Source organism: Schistocerca cancellata, chromosome 8, assembly GCF_023864275.1.
Source record: "Schistocerca cancellata isolate TAMUIC-IGC-003103 chromosome 8, iqSchCanc2.1, whole genome shotgun sequence".
NCBI classification, from domain to species: Eukaryota; Metazoa; Arthropoda; class Insecta; order Orthoptera; family Acrididae; genus Schistocerca; species Schistocerca cancellata.
In genome coordinates this window covers 117,341,021-117,357,893 of record NC_064633.1, presented here as the reverse complement: position 1 = coordinate 117,357,893, position 16,873 = coordinate 117,341,021, and the positions used below count along the sequence as shown (strand labels likewise).

General features: G+C 43.7%; 1 protein-coding gene across 1 annotated transcript in view; it reads right to left on the bottom strand.

Moving 5' to 3' along the window:
* Positions 1-16,873, bottom strand: part of LOC126094539 (semaphorin-2A-like) — an 807,492-nt gene that overhangs the window by 76,357 nt on the left and 714,262 nt on the right. The gene's annotated exons all lie outside the window — the stretch shown is intronic.

Below are 16,873 nucleotides of genomic sequence, written 5' to 3'. Positions count from 1 at the left end.
GGATGATGATGAAATGATGAGGACAACACAAACACCCAGTCATCTCGAGGCAGGTGAAAATCCCCGACCCCGCCGGGAATCGAACCCGGGACCCCGTGCTCGGGAAGCGAGAACGCTACTGCGAGACCACGAGCGGCGGACGTGTAAAATGAAGCACACAATATGAAAAATTAGTCAGCCCCAGATCTCACGCAATATAGACTTATCTTCTGTAATTCCCCCAGTTTGGCAAGGTAGGAACTTCAAAAGTTTAGCGAGGCAGCCACAAACACCAAAAGCCACCCACTGATCAGTAGAAGACGCGGAGCCACCAGTTTGCGGTTTTATTGACTGCTGCGTTTCACCTGCTGTTCCAAACAGTGCCACACATTTCTGTGTGATAGAGATGGTGGTGATTAAGCACGCCAATCCACGTGTAATAATAAATCAGAGCGTTCGACAAACCAGGAACGTATGAGTGCAGCCTTGTCAGCACGGCTGTTGTTGTGCTAAGACAGAAGTCACGACAGCTTACTCATCATGATGATGTACAAACTGGTACAGCACAGGTGATGTTGAAATAACCTCTTGATTCAAATTCAAAGTAAGCTGAAAGGGCGAGTCCAAGCGATGTAAAAAAAAAAAAAAATATCTGAACCACTTCCGGCTCGAACCATTATCTCTCACACATTGCTGATTAAACGCCTCATTGGGCTATCGGTGCTCTAAAAGCTTCGCTTTTTTTCCCAAGCCGTGCAGCTACTCACTGAGGTGACAAAAGTCAAGAGATACTTCCTAACATCGATTCGGACCACCTTTTGCTCGATTATGTCCCATAAATTTTGCGACAGGAATCATCTCAGGCCATCTAGATGATCAACTCGTTCGCTCGAATTGTCCAGAATGTTCTTCAAACCAACCGCGAACAACTGTGGCCCTGTGCTACGGAGCACTGTGATCCATAAAATTCCATCGTCGTTTGGGCACATGAGATCCATGAATGACTACAAATAGTCTCCAAGTTACGGAACATGACCATTTCCAGTCAATGATCAGTTCAGTTGGACCAGAGGACCCGTCCTTTCATGTAAACACAGCCCACCCCGTTATGGAGCCACCAACATCTTGCACAGTGCCTTGCTGACAGTTTTGGTCCATGGCTTCGTGGGACGTGCGCCACACTCGAACACTACCGTCAGCACTTACAAACCGCAATCGGGACTCATACGGTTTCCAGTCGTCTAGGGTCCTACGGATATGGTTACGAGTCAAGGAGAGGTGCTGCAGGTGATGTCGTGGCGTCAGCAAAGCCATTCGCGTCGGTCGTCTGCTCCCATAGCCCGTCAACTCAAAATTTCGCCGCACTGTCTAAACGGATACGTACGTCGTACGTCCCACATTGATATCTGGATTATTTCATGCAGCGTTGCCTGTCTGCTAATACTGATAACTCTACGCAAACGCCTCTGCTCTCGGTCGTTAAGTGAAGGCCGTACTCTAGTGCTTGGTTCGTGGTGAGAGATAATGTCTGAAATTTTGCATTCTTGGCGCACTCTTGACACCGCGGAATTGGGAATATTGAATTCCCTAACGATTTGCGAAATGGAATGTCCCATGCGTCTACCTCCAACTACCATTCCGCGGTCAAAGTGTGTTAATTCCCGTCGTGCGCCCACAATCATGTTGGAAATCTTTTCACATGAATCAACTGGCTATAAATGACAGCTCCACTACTGCGCTGCTCTTTTATACCTTGTGTACGCTAGAGTACCGCCATCTGTATATGTGCATATCGCTATCCCATAACTTTTGTCAAAAAACTGGTTCAAATGGCTCTGAGCACTATGTAACTTAACATCTGAGGTCATGAGTCCCCTGGAACATAGAACTACTTAAACCTAACTAACCTAAGGACATCACACACATCCATGCCCGAGGCAGGATTCGAACCTGCGACCGTAGCTGTCGCGCAGTTCCAGACTGAAGCGCCTAGAAGCGCTCGGCCACTACGGCCGGCTAACTTTAGTCACCTCGAGTGTCTGTGGCAATATGTGTAACGACCTTCTGTCGAACACCCAACTCCAAATTGTCCCTACACGCAGTTCCCTTCGCAATGTTTGCTCGCAGACTGGTTGAGATGGACCTACTTTCACTGACAGCAGCAATTTCTATCGGCTTTGAAACCGGTTGACGTTAACCGGACGTGACTGTTGTCTCCATTTCTTGGTGGATGTGATTTGTTCAGGAGCACTGTTCCTACGTTGTTACGTGACTGCGACTGGTACACAATTCTTTGTAGACACGTGGGTTTCATCCTCATTAATAAGCCAGGAAACCGGGCAACTTCGTACATTGTGTAATCATGTGCACGTCTGTCACGACTCCAAGTCGACCCATCACACTGCGTCTGATGCGTGTATTCCTCTGACACATACGCAACGCTACTGCTCTGACGTCCGTCATCTGTCGAGGTCCATTCGACGACCTGCTAACCGGCCTACGCTACGGGGTGAGGGTGTGGTCATTAGTTTTTTCACTGATATGATGCCTGCCGCCAGAAATTACTCTGCTGTGCCACTCCCTCAATCTCAGAGTATCATCTTCTCGCAACTTCCTTGATTATTTGTTGGATGTATTCTGCTCTCGGTCTTCCCCCAGGTTTTTTACCCTCTAGTGCCACGGAAGCTATTCTCTGATGCCTTAAAATCTCCTATCATCCAGTTCTTTCTTCTAGGTGTTTTCCACATGTTTCTCTCCTCGCGTATTCTGCGCAGAACCTCTTCATTTCTTCTCTAATCAGTCCTCCTAATTTTCAACGTCCCACTAAAGAATCATATCTGAAACGCTACGATTGTCTTCTTTTATGGTATTCCCACCGTCCAAGATGCACTTCAACACAATGCCGTGCTTCCAAGTTGCTGTTATTGTGGTCTTCAGTCCAACGACTGGTTTGTTGGGGCTGTCCTTGCTACTTCTGTGCAAGCCTCATCATCTCTTAATAGACTCTGCGAAATTTCTTTCTGAAAACAAGAGCGGTGTTTTGTACTAGTAGACTTGTTTTGGCCAGGTATACCCTCACTGTCTACGCTAGTCTGTTTTATAAGTTCTCCTTGCCTCGCTAGTTATGTGCTATTTTGTTTCCAAGGTAGCAGTACTCCGTATTTCGTCTACTTTTTGTTCGCCAACTTCGATATTAAGTTTATCAGCGCTCCAAAGTGACCATTGAGCTCTGTTAAAGGAGTGACTAATACATCGTCAGTTGAGATTGTTATCGTGTTGATGATATGAAAACTGTAACAATATGCAATTCTTGGAAAATGTCACGAAAAACGTCTGTACTGTGCTGAATCAGTATTGTGCGGCCTTTGAGTTGATCGCAATCGATGGTTTGAGAACTCCCGATCTAGAGAGTGTGTGGCGTGTCTAGTTGCCCCAAACTTCCAGATTACTTCAAAGAATTACATACACTCAAAAATTTTGAAAGTACGACAGTTCATTGTTACACTTTTAAAAAGTATGTTGACTAACTTCCAAAATAATGCTGTTTTTGATTAAAAACGGTACTTTTGGTACAACGAAGGGTTTAGAAATTGTTAAGATAGATAACGTGCCTCGAAATACTTTGTTTCAAAAGTACGCATCAATCTGAGCAGTATTCCTCTCTGGGTACGATATAAAATTCATGAGTCACGTCCACTTTATAGTTTTGGGCTCCACAGACTTCCTGTCAGCCATTTATATCAAAGTAACATCGTTATGTACTACGCTGAAGAGCCAGATAAATTGGTATAGATAAGCGTATTCAAATATAGAGATATTTAAACAGGCAGAATAAGGCGCTGCGGTCGGCAACTCCCATATAAGACAACAAGCGTCTGGCGCAGTTGTTAGACCGGTTACTGATGTTACAATGGCAGGTTATCAAGATTTACATTGAGTCTGAACGTGGTGTTATAGTCGGCGCACGAGCGATGGGACACAGCATCTCCGAGGTAGCGATGAAGTGGAGATTTTCCTGTGCGATCATTTCTCGAGTGTGCCGTGAATATGAGGAATCCGGTAAAACATAAAATCTCCACCATCGCCGGGTTGGCAAACGATCCTGCAAATACGGAACCAACGACGACTGAAGAGAATCGTTCAACGTGACTGAAGTGCAACCCTTACGCAAATTCCTGCAGATTTCAATGGTGGGCCATCAACAAGTGTCAGCATGCGAACCATTCAACGAAACATCATCGATATGGACTTTCGTAGCAGAAGTCCCCCTTCCTGTGCACTTGATGACTGCAGAACACAAAGCTTTAAGCCTCACCTGAGCCGGTTAACATCGACAGACTGTACGGGTATGGAGACAACCTCATGAATCCATGGACCCTACATATCAGCAGGGGATGGTTCGAGCTGGTGGAGACTCTGTAATAGTTTGGGGCGTGAACAGTAGGAGTGATATGGGACTCCTGATGCGTCTAGATACGACTCTGACATGTGACACGTACATAAGTATCCTGTCTGATCACCTGATGTCCGTTGTTCATTCGGACGGATTTTGGCAATTCCAGCAGGACAAAGCGACATCCCATACGCCAAGAGTTGCTACAGAGTGGCTCCAGGAACACTCTTGAGTTCAAACACTTCCACTGGCCACCAAACTCCCCAGACGTGAACATTTTTGAGCATATCTGGGATGCCTTGCAACGTGCTGTTCAGAAGAGATCTGCACTTCCTCCTACTCTTACGGATTTATGGAGAGCCCTGCAGGATTCATGGTATCAACTCCCTCCAGCAGTACTTCAAACAATAGCAGAGTCCATGGCACGTCGTTTGCGGTATTTCTGCGTGCTCGCGGGGGCCCTAGATGCTATTAGACAGGTGTACAAGTTTCTTTGGTTCTTCAGTGTATAACTGTACACATTGGTAACGGTTATTCGCTTCTAAGCATAACTACAAAAAAAAAAAAAACATTTGTAGTCGTCTTAACTAACTGCTGCAATAAGTGCCAATAAACTCAGTATCTTGGCTAGCACGAAATCTGAATGCCTGCCTCTCTTACTCCTTCTTACATACTCACCTCCCTGTTTTTTAAGACACGTCACGCATATTTTCTCTGGGGCTGCCGCAGATATTTGTAAATTAGTTCTTGTAATATGAAGTCAGCCCAGGAAATTGCGGCGGGGGGGAGGGGGGGGGGGTGATCGAATGTCAGTTCAAACGTTCATGTTCCTCGTCACAAATAAAAATTTCTGTAAAATTGACTTTAAAACGACATTTCCAATGAACGCTCGTAATTACTCTACTATGAGATTCACTTTAACGATAAGCACTGACAGGGATAGAAATAACCAAAGAATAACCGCTACTCCGGCAGTGATAGAAGAGTTGTTGCATGGCGATAGTAGACAGACTGCACATCCAAGGTTGGCACACGAATGGAGAAGCGGTGTGTCAGACAAGGAATATGCACAGAACAAGAGTGTAGTGATCTTTCAGCATCTGTTGCTGTTTTCTGCTGCAACAAACGCTGAAAGAAAGTAAGACATCATTTTACCAAGAAACTACAAAGAAGTATACGGCCAACCTCGCAGTACTGAAGACAGAGTTTGGAAACCGATTTTTCATCTTTCAAGGCAATGGATAATGTTCTACCTTTCTAGCTTTCAACAGCGCAACGTTTCCAAAACGTAGATGTAGAAGATATTTCAAGTAGAATGACTACTCTTTTCTCTTTTAGTACCACTGAAGTTCTAGAGGAAATAATTAAATTTAAAAGTTATATTTCCTTAAAGTGAGAATACATTGAAGATAACTTTTGGAAATTACTGAGTGCAGAAACCTACCCAAACACTGAAAAAGTGGCATATTGTATTTTATCATTTTTCGGATCAAAATATGTATGTGAGGCAGCGTTTTCAACGATGAACACAGTGAAGTCTAAATGTGGAAATAAAGTGACTGATCCTCACCTTTCAGACTGTGTAAGGCTGGCTCTGACAAATTATCCATCAGATTACAAATTATTTACCATGTTACAATCAACTTGTCAATGATATGCAAAACTTTTTCCAACATTTATGATGGAGTATAGCTTTTTCACATGTGTGATATCATGAAACTTGAGTAGTAGGTCTACAACTGCTAATGAAGAGAAAATTACCTTTTATGTATTTTGTGCTACTAAAATGATTAATTATGTCTACAATTTTGTTTTGTGCTTAAATCCTTATGAATTATTAAGACAGTAGATTTGTAAATGGTCTAAATTACATATAGTAGATCTCAAACCTAGAAAAGTTAAAAGGCTGTGCACTGCTGCTCTAGACTGTCGTTTTTTTAAGGAGGGATAAATCTTATGATCTGTCCCCATTGCGCAGCTTCATGTCTGACGGGTGACACACCTTGAGAAGACTTACAGTTCTTAGCGTAATCGGTTAAAGTGAACGCTTCATCTAATTTCGTTCTGAAAGCAGCGAAGTTAAACTTCTTGCCTGTCTCTTTCTGTAGCAATGCGTAGCCTCTGAAAACTGTAGCATCAAATAAAAAACAACTCGTATCCCTTGCCATATTTCCTCATAATGGGGAAAGAAGAGGGTTGCTGATCTTGTTTATAAAAGCCATTCATTCCACAGTTAAAATCAATAAGAGCTTTGGTTTCACTGCCATCCAATCAGGTTTTTTATCAACTGTACCAGTATCTTTCATGTTAGAGTGATAATGGTACACAGACAAAATATCAACAGCCTTCCTTTCCAACCACTGTAACGCCGGCAGTTTATGTGAATGAGATACCAGTAACTTACGAAAACTGTATGATCCTTGTCTACACAAAGGTTCACTAAATCTATCACCACAGCTTCGCTACAGAGTACGCCTCCGGTGGCATCATCTGGCTTTTGCAAGAGTAGTAGTCACTGGTGCATTCACAAACTTTGTAGATCTTTATATCAAACCTTGGCCTCTTTCATGCGTTATATTGTATGTAGTGGAGCCTATCGCTGAAATTTATAAGGCTCTCATCTACTGCAATATTTTCTCGTGGGTAATAGGTTTCTCTGATATTTGTCTGGAGATTCTGATCGAAAGGTTTTATTTTGAAGAGTCTGACTCATTAAGATAATTATTCTCATTATCAGTGAAATGAAGGAATGAATCTTTTATAAGGAATAATGAATAAAAAGAATGCAGTATGGATTGATTTTCTTATGGACCAATACGACTGAAAGAAGGCTTTCGAATGTGGCCCTTTAGGATACACAAAGCGAAAAATCCGTTCATTTCATTCAAGTATTTATCTTTAGATTCAGAATGTGGACTCCTGTTGTGAAATTGATTTGAATATCTGTTTGTTTGTATTGCGATGTGGTTCCACAAAACAATATCAAGAGGGTAAGGGTGGGGCGGAAGCCTAAGTACCCCTGGAATCATACGTAGGTTTCCAGAAAATTGAAATTTTTATGGTTTGTCCAAATGTTTGCCCCATTTCCATCTCTCCTCTTCATTTTTCTTTGTGTGCGGCGTACCTGCACCGAGTGCTGCGCCATCCACGTCGTCATCTACACTGTCAGATTCCGCCGATTCTGCGCTTTCATTATCGCTCTTGTTACTAAATCCATCTTGAGAAGTAGAATTAGAACTGGAACTATAATATTCTGAAGATTCACTTTCACCTTTATTCAGAATATCACTGATTTCTTCGTCCGTAAGGCGGCGCAGCGAAAACTTTTGCTTAAACGACGAAATTCCGATTCTAACTTCTATACTGTCGGAATAGACGGGATCCAGTATCTTTCTGCAGAGACAGCATATAGCGTCTCCGACGAGCGGCACGGCTCGTTGCCGTGAAAATAAGCCAATGGGTCTAGTCGAGTCGGCGCAAGTTGATCCCTGACTCAACCAATAACGTGACGCAGTTTTGAAAACGTGTCTATGGCAACGCCTCAACGTTGTCACAACTATGTTGACGGATACTGTTGTTAGCGCTTCGCATTTGAAAAAGCTGGCAACAGCGCTGCGAGCTGTCAAGAGATCCTCTTACGCTGCTCAGATATAGGAACTTTTCGTTGGCTGTGGAGAAGCAATCTAGCAAAACTGCAAGGCTTAACTGGCTGAAACACAGCTGCGAAAGAACAGCGAGAAGGAATGGATGCTAACTGAAGATGGTAACATGACTGAGAAGTTAAGAGCACAGGAGCGAAACTGTACGGACTCGTGATGATGATTAGTGTTTTAGGGCGCACAACAACGAGGTTATCAGCGCCCGTTCCCAAAAGAAATGTTGACGAGTGCAGCCAAGATCTGTTAAACAATGATCAGAGCCGATCTTTGCGGGATTTGGAAATGTTCAAATTGCAAGATTGGACACGGCACATCAAAACAGGTAGATAAAACTAAAAATAAAATACCAGTAACAACAGGTAACAATAGTTAACTGTGGCTTCGTGACCACTTACAAATAATGGGTGACCAAACCACTGTACAGCACATTAAGACCTCAATCCCAATATTTTGGGAAGAAGTCCAGACATCACACAAAAACGTAAAACTCTAGCGACACTCGCCTCATTATTAATTAAAAGAGAGGGCAGGTCTGGTGGGAAACTGAAATCTTCCCTCAAACCCGCATATAAAACACACTCAGTTAAAATATGTCGAATCGACAGCTGTTTCCCACATTTCTCACACGTTGGTGGCTCCTCACGACGTAACAGAAAACCATGTGTCAAAGGACAATGCCCTATTCTAAGCCGTGTAAGGACTACTTCCTCAGCTCGTCGTTGTCGGAAGGAGGTGAGCCACGGTCGGACAGAATCCTCCACCGCTCGCAACTTATTATCCCTCACGTCCAGCCACTGAGCCTCCCACCAACGCATGACCTTCTGAGTCACGAATGATGTTTTTGCCTGCAGGGGGACGGAACAGCGAGCAGGAGGTGGGATGGAGCAAGCCTCCTTGGCAGCCGCATCTGCAAGTTCATTTCCAGGAATCCCTATGTGCCCTGGAACCCAGCAGAAAATTACATCCTTACCCTGCGTTTGCAAGAGCAGGAGAGCGTCCTGCACTTCTTGCACGATCCGATATGCTGGGTACATCTGTTCAAGAGCGTGTAGAGCACTTTGGGAATCGGAGCAGATGATGAATTTCGTACCATGATGTCGTCGCATATGCTCTAATGCTTGCAGAATGGCAAACAGTTCTGCATAGTAAACTGAGAACTGCTCTGGGAGCCCTATCACGGACTCGTGGTGAGTCATGAATGAACAGACCAAAAGCGAAAACTACTTTTATAGGTTAGAGTCCTGAGCCGGCATGCAGTTCCAATTTGTCAGGAAATTTCAAAACAACGCACATCCCACTACAAATTGGAAGACAGACTCCGAATTTTTGTAATGTTATGTTTTCACTTACTGTTAAGATTTTCATTTTTTTGATCATACAGAATACATGGGATAACAAAACGGCAGGTTTAGTTTTTACAGAAAAATTAATGGTCCCCCCCCCCCCCTTCCCTGAAACATAGACATTGCTGTTAGTGAGGAGGCCTGCGTGCCTCAGCAATACAGAGAGCCGTACTGTAGGTGCAACCATAGTGGAGGAGCTCTGTTGAGAGGCCAAGCAAGAGTGTGGTTCCTGAGCAGGAACAGAAGTGTTGTCAGTAGTTGCAGGGGCAACAGTGCACTTGATTGACTGATCCAGCCGTGTAAGATCAACCAAAACGATCTTGCTATGCTGGTACTGCGAACGGTTGAAAGCAAGGGGGAAACTACAGCCGTAATTTTTCCCGAGGGTATGCAGCTCTACTGTATGGTTAAATGATGATGGCAAACTCTTCGGTATAATATTCTGGAGTTAAAATAATCTCCGGGTGGGGACTACTCAGGAGAAGTCGTTATCAGGAGAAATTAAACTGGCGTCCTACGGATCGTAGCGTGGAATGTCATATCCTTAATCGGGCACGTAGGTCAGAAAATTTAAAAAGGGAAATGGATAGGTTAGTGTTTAGATGTAGTGGGAGTTAGTGATGTTCCGTGGTAGGAGTAACAGGGTTACAAATACAAAATCTAATAGGGATAATACATGAGTAGGTTTAATAATGAATAAAAAACAGGAACGCGGACAAGCTTCTATGAACAGCATAGTGAACGCATTATTGTAGTCAAGATAAACACGAAGCCCACACCTACCACAGTAGTACAAGTTTACATGCCAACTAGCTCTGCAGATGATGGAGAGGTTGAAGAAATAAAAGTTGAGATAAAAAAACTATTCAGACAGTCAAGGGAGACGAAGAGCCGGCCGGTGTGGCCGTGCGGTTAAAGGCGCTTCAGTCTGGAACTGCGTGACCGCTACGGTCGCAGGTTCGAATCCTCCCTCGGGCATGGATGTGTGTGATGTCCTTAGGTTAGTTAGGTTTAAGTAGTTCTAAGTTCTAGGGGACTTATGACCACATGTGTTGAGTCCCATAGTGCTCAGAGCCATTTGAACCATTTGGAGACGAAGATTTAAAGGTTATGGGAGACTGAAATTCGATGGTAGGAAGAGAATGAATAATAATAGGTGTATATGGAGTGGGAGAAAGGAACGAAGGAGGAAGTGGCCCGATAGCATTTTGCACAGAGCATAAATGGACTATCGCTAATACTTGGTTTTAGAATGGTGAAAGAAGGTTGTATACGTGGAAGAGGCATGGAGACACCAGCAAGTTTCAGATTACATTATGGCATCAAATAAACTTCTGAACCAGATTTCAAATTATAAGACATTCTCAGTGGCAGATGTGGACTCGGACCACATTTTATTGGTAATGAACGGTAGATTAAAACTGAAGACATTGCAGAAAGGTACGAAATCAAGAAGATGGGGCCTGGAGAAACTGAAGGAACCAGAGGTTGTAGAGACTTCCACAGGGAGCATTTGGCAGCGGCTGATAAATACAGGGGATAGGAATATACACTCCTGGAAATGGAAAAAAGAACACATTGACACCGGTGTGTCAGACCCACCATACTTGCTCCGGACACTGCGAGAGAGCTGTACAAGCAATGATCACACGCACGGTACAGCGGACACACCAGGAACCGCGGTGCTGGCCGTCGAATGGCGCTAGCTGCGCAGCATTTGTGCACCGCCGCCGTCAGTGTCAGCCAGTTTGCCGTGGCATACGGAGCTCCATCGCAGTCTTTAACACTGGTAGCATGCCGCGACAGCGTGGACGTGAACCGTATGTGCAGTTGACGGACTTTGAGCGAGGGCGTATAGTGGGCATGCGGGAGGCCGGGTGGACGTACCGCTCAACACGTGGGGCGTGAGGTCTCTACAGTACATCGATGTTGTCGCCAGTGGTCGGCGGAAGGTGCACGTGCCCGTCGACCTGGGACCGGACCGCAGCGACGCACGGATGCGCGCCAAGACCGTAGGATCCTACGCAGTGCCGTAGGGGACCGCACCGCCACTTCCCAGCAAATTAGGGACACTGTTGCTCCTGGGGTATCGGCGAGGACCATTCGCAACCGTCTCCATGAAGCTGGGCTACGGTCCCGCACACCGTTAGGCCGTCTTCCGCTCACGCCCCAACATCGTGCAGCCCGCCTCCAGTGGTGTCGCGACAGGCGTGAATGGAGGGACGAATGGAGACGTCTCGTCTTCAGCGATGAGAGTCGCTTCTGCCTTGGTGCCAATGATGGTCGTATGCGTGTTTGGCGCCGTGCAGGTGAGCGCCACAATCAGGACTGCATACGACCGAGGCACACAGGGCCAACACCCGGCATCATGGTGTGGGGAGCGATCTCCTACACTGGCCGTACACCACTGGTGATCGTCGAGGGGACACTGAATAGTGCACGGTACATCCAAACCGTCATCGAACCCATCGTTCTACCATTCCTAGACCGGCAAGGGAACTTGTTGTTCCAACAGGACAATGCACGTCCGCATGTATCCCGTGCCACCCAACGTGCTCTAGAAGGTGTAAGTCAACTACCCTGGCCAGCAAGATCTCCGGATCTGTCCCCCATTGAGCATGTTTGGGACTGGATGAAGCGTCGTCTCACGCGGTCTGCACGTCCAGCACGAACGCTGGTCCAACTGAGGCGCCAGGTGGAAATGGCATGGCAAGCCGTTCCACAGGACTACATCCAGCATCTCTACGATCGTCTCCATGGGAGAATAGCAGCCTGCATTGCTGCGAAAGGTGGATATACACTGTACTAGTGCCGACATTGTGCATGCTCTGTTGCCTGTGTCTATGTGCCTGTGGTTCTGTCAGTGTGATCATGTGATGTATCTGACCCCAGGAATGTGTCAATAAAGTTTCCCCTTCCTGGGACAATGAATTCACGGTGTTCTTATTTCAATTTCCAGGGGTGTAGTAGAAGACGAACAGGTAGTTTTGAGAGATGAAATAGTGTAGGCAGCAGAGGATCAAGCAGGTAAAAAGACGAAGTCTGGTAGAGATCTTTGGGTAACAGAAGAGATACTGTATTTAACTGATGAAAGAAGAAAATACAAAAATGCGGTAAATGAAGCAGGTGAAAGGGAATGCAAACGTCTAAAGATGATATTGACAGGAAGTACAAAATGGCTAAGCAGGGGTGGCTACTGGTCAAATATAAGGATTTAGAAGCGGATATAGATACCGTCTCCAGGAAAATTAAAGAGACCTTTGGAGAGAAGAGCCGCACCTGTACAAATATCAAGAGCTCAGATGGAAAACCAGTCTTAAGCAAAGAAGAGAAGGCTGGAAAGAGTATACAGAGGGTCTATACGAGGGAGATGTACTTGAGGACAATATTAAAGAAATGGAAGAAAACGTAGATGAAGATGAGATGGGAGATATTATACAGCGTGAAGAATTTGACAGAACGCTGGAAGACCAAAGACGAAACAAGGTGCGAGGAGTATATGGCATTGGTAGAGCCAAAAAAAAAAAAAAAATCTTCGCTTTGGTGAGCAAGACGTTTGAGACAGGCGAAATACCCTCATACTCCAAGAAGAATATAATAATTCCAATTTCAAGGAAAGCAGGTGCTGACAGGTGTGAATATTACAGAACTATCAGTTTAATAAGTCATGGTTACAAAATAGTAACACGAATTCTTTAAGGAACACTGGAAAAACTGGTAGAAGCCCACCTTGAAGAAGATTAGTTTGGATTCAGGAGATTTTGAGGTACTGGTGAGGCAATACTGACACTACGACTTCTCTTACAAGACAGGTTGAGGGAAGGAAAACCTACGTTTCTAGCATTTGTAGACTTAAAGAAAGCTTTTGACAATGTTGAGTGGAATTCTCTCTTTGAAATTGTGAGGGTGACAGGTGTAAAATACACGGTGCGAAAGGTTATTTGCAACTCTTATAGAAACCCCGAGGCAATTATAAGAGTCGGAGGGGTAGGGACCAAGTGGTTGCGAAGGGATTGAGACAGGGTTGTAGCATATCCCCGATGTTATTTCATCTGTACCTTGAGCAAGCAGTAAAGGAACCAAAAACAAAAAGATGGAGAACCAATTAAAGCCGCGGGAAAAGAAATAAAAGATTTGAGATTTCTCAATGACATTTTAATTGTGCCAGAGACGGCAAAGGACTTGAAAGAGCAACTGAACGGAATGGATAGATGAACATTAACAACAGCAAAACTAGAATAATGGAATGTAGTCGAATTAAATCAGGTGATGCCGAATTAATTAGATTAGAAAAATGAAGACTGGAATTGTCAAGAAAAGCCTTCCTGAAGAAGAGAAATTTGTTAACATCAAGTATAGATTTAAGTATCAAGAAGTCTTTACTGAAAGTATTTGTATGGAGTGCAGCGATTTATGGAAATGAGACATGGACGATAAACAGCTTAGACAAGAAGAGAATATAAGCTTTTTAAATGTGGTGCTACTGAAGAATGCTGACTATTAGGTGGACAGTTCACGTAATTAATGAGAAAAGAGTTGGGGACACAAGAAATTTGTTGCACAGCTTGCCCAAAAGTAGGGATCGATTGATAGGACAAGTTCTTAGGAATCAAGGTATCATCAATTTAGTGTTGGAGGGAACTGTGGGGTGTAAAAATCTTAGATGGAAACTAAGAGATGAATACAGTAAGCTGATTCTAAAAAAACGTAGGTTGTAGTAGCTATTGGGAGATAGTTCGCACATGATAAGAGTATGAGGGAGAGCTGCGTCAAACCAGTCTTCGAAGTGAAGACAACAACAACAACAACAACAACAACAACATATTAACGGTTTCGTTGCTACCGATGTGGTCTTTGCATTCCATGGTGAGACGGCCTTTTTTTTTATAGCAATACTGCTCGCCAAATGATGGTGGCTGTGTTAAGCGACAACGTTCCGCCTGGTATGAACTACTTATCATCCAATTATTGCAAAACTAAGAGGTGCATTAGATTTTTGCAGATTTTACAGTCTGATATCTTCACTCGATGAAGAACTGAACTCCTTTCCTAATCTGTCATACTTACTGGGCTGCATCCGATTAAGCAAAACAGCACGAAATTCTATAGAGCTCGCAGAGGCACAACGTAAACTTTCCGCATAGTTGATTCTTAGCTCATACGTCGCAGTGAATGAAATGTAGGTAAGATATACCTATTTTATTCAAAATTGAGAGCAGAAGGCTATCTTATTTAGTTCTCGAATTATTGGTAGCTCGCGACGCGCCCATTCACGTCCTTGCGTATCGCAAATCCTGTGATCATAACAATAGTTATATCTCCAACAATTAAAGATATCGAAAGTAAGAGCATTGTGCAACAACACTGGCGCACTGTCAGTGGAGAGTGCATGTGACGGGTTTCATGCAGATACAGTTCTGCTTCAGTAGGGAATGGAAGTGAAAGGGCGCAGGACCTGGAGACGTACCCCAAAGCTGGAGGGACTGTACGATTCTAGTGGGCAAAACGATTAACTGTACGCAGATTTACCGTGCAATTCTAGCGCTATGAGGACCAATTGCATTGTCGCATCCAGACGTAGTGAAAAGGTGCCAACAATTTGACAAAGGACGCATAGATATGAGTGATGCTGACCGGGAAGGACTATCTCAGAGCCGGCCATTGTGGCCGAGCGGTTCTAGGCGCTTCAGTCTGGAACCGCGCGATCGCTACGGTCTCAGGTTCGCATGGATGTGTGTGATGTCCTTAGGTTAGTTAGGTTTAAGTAGGTCTAAGTTCTACGGGACTGATGACCTCAGATGTTAAGTCTCATAGTGCTCAGAGCCATTTGAACCATTTGAACGATCTCAGACGTTTATGGCCAGGCGTTGTAGGGACTGATCCACAGCAATCACATTTTCCCGGCGACAAAGGCGTTCAGACAGAGGCTCCCGAATGGCTCCGTGACCAACGAGTGGATTTCCATCGTCGAGGAACTGAACGATCGGTAGAACCTTCTGTTTGGTGTTTACAGACATTTGGTGACTATGTTCAAAAATAGTGTCACGTATCTGCGTCACTTTGAAGTCAAGTGTAACACTCAGTGTAAGTTACTTGGGCTGCCATCATAATGTGTAACTTATTTACTTATTTTTTGAAGACGTTCTGTTTCCACTAGTGAAGAAAAGTGCATGCAAAAAAAGGTTACTCACAGCTCTTAGTCTATTTGGCACTAAACATCGTTTCGGTATCATTGTGTTAGATGTCACTAAGTTGCCAGAACATCTTTTAGCGAAGTCATTATTGTTGTGTCTCATGGATCTTTGATATTCACTTTCCTTTAATTATGAACATGGATGTCGGTAATATGAATAATCTACAGTAATAATAAGTAATTTCTTACCTTCTTTGTCATCTGTATGCATTTAAGACGAAAAGTATATATTAGCATCGTAGGACACACTTCTTGTGAATCTTATTGCATGCGATTGTCCTATCAAGGCTTTATATGGAATTGCATGATTTTGTGTCAGTTATTTGCAAAACTAACAATTGTGTATGTCGCTTATTAACTACTGAAGTGATCGCGCATGCTTACGTTACTACGTAATGTTTTACCTGTTGTCATGCTATACTGTTAAAAAGTCTACAGAAAATTGGTGCAATGAGAACTCTACAAAGGTGAAATGATTTATTCTGACACAATAAAATCGTCTTACTCATTAAGATGTGTATTTGCATATAGGGATACGTTTTCGAATCTCGGTTACTTATTCTCTTTCAACCTATCTTGTATCTTCAGCTTCCTCTTCCAGTCTTGTACGTTATTACACAAGTTTGTAGGAATCACGTTTCATATATACCCACATTTCTACAATTTCACAAAATCGCTTAAAAACGATGGGTTAGTTTTCGTGAGGCACACCTGGATACTATACGCGAAATCTGTAAGTGCGGTAACCCTGTGATAGTTGTCCAACTTGATGTAACTTCTGTGATTTTGTTACCAAGAACAGTCCTTACTAGAGAGGACTATTCCCTATCCGTCATAGATTAAGTGAGACCGTTCCCAGTCAAGTGATAGAAAAAAAGAATCCAGAGATCAAAATAATGACCTGCGCTACCATAAAACAGAGACTTACGATGTGACATATTTTTCCAACAGAGTGCTACCGATCTGTCGCATCACGACCGTATAAATTATTAATAGTCAGGAAATTAAATGAGACAACATTGAACTTTGCATTACCAAGTTAACTTGATATCTGAATAAACCGCAGAATTCGTAGTTTTCGTCGCTTTTGAATTAATTGGAACAGACAACTGTCTTCGCCCTTACACCCAACATCGAATTAATAAGCGTAATATAAAACGTAACTACTTCTGAATTTGTGAAATCTGAACATGCAGGAATTAAATAGACACTGTAAACAAGAAACAAATTAATTTTAACAAAAGAAGAGAGGCAGACGACAAGCAATAGTTAACTAAATTCATTGATGTGATATTTGATTCGTAAA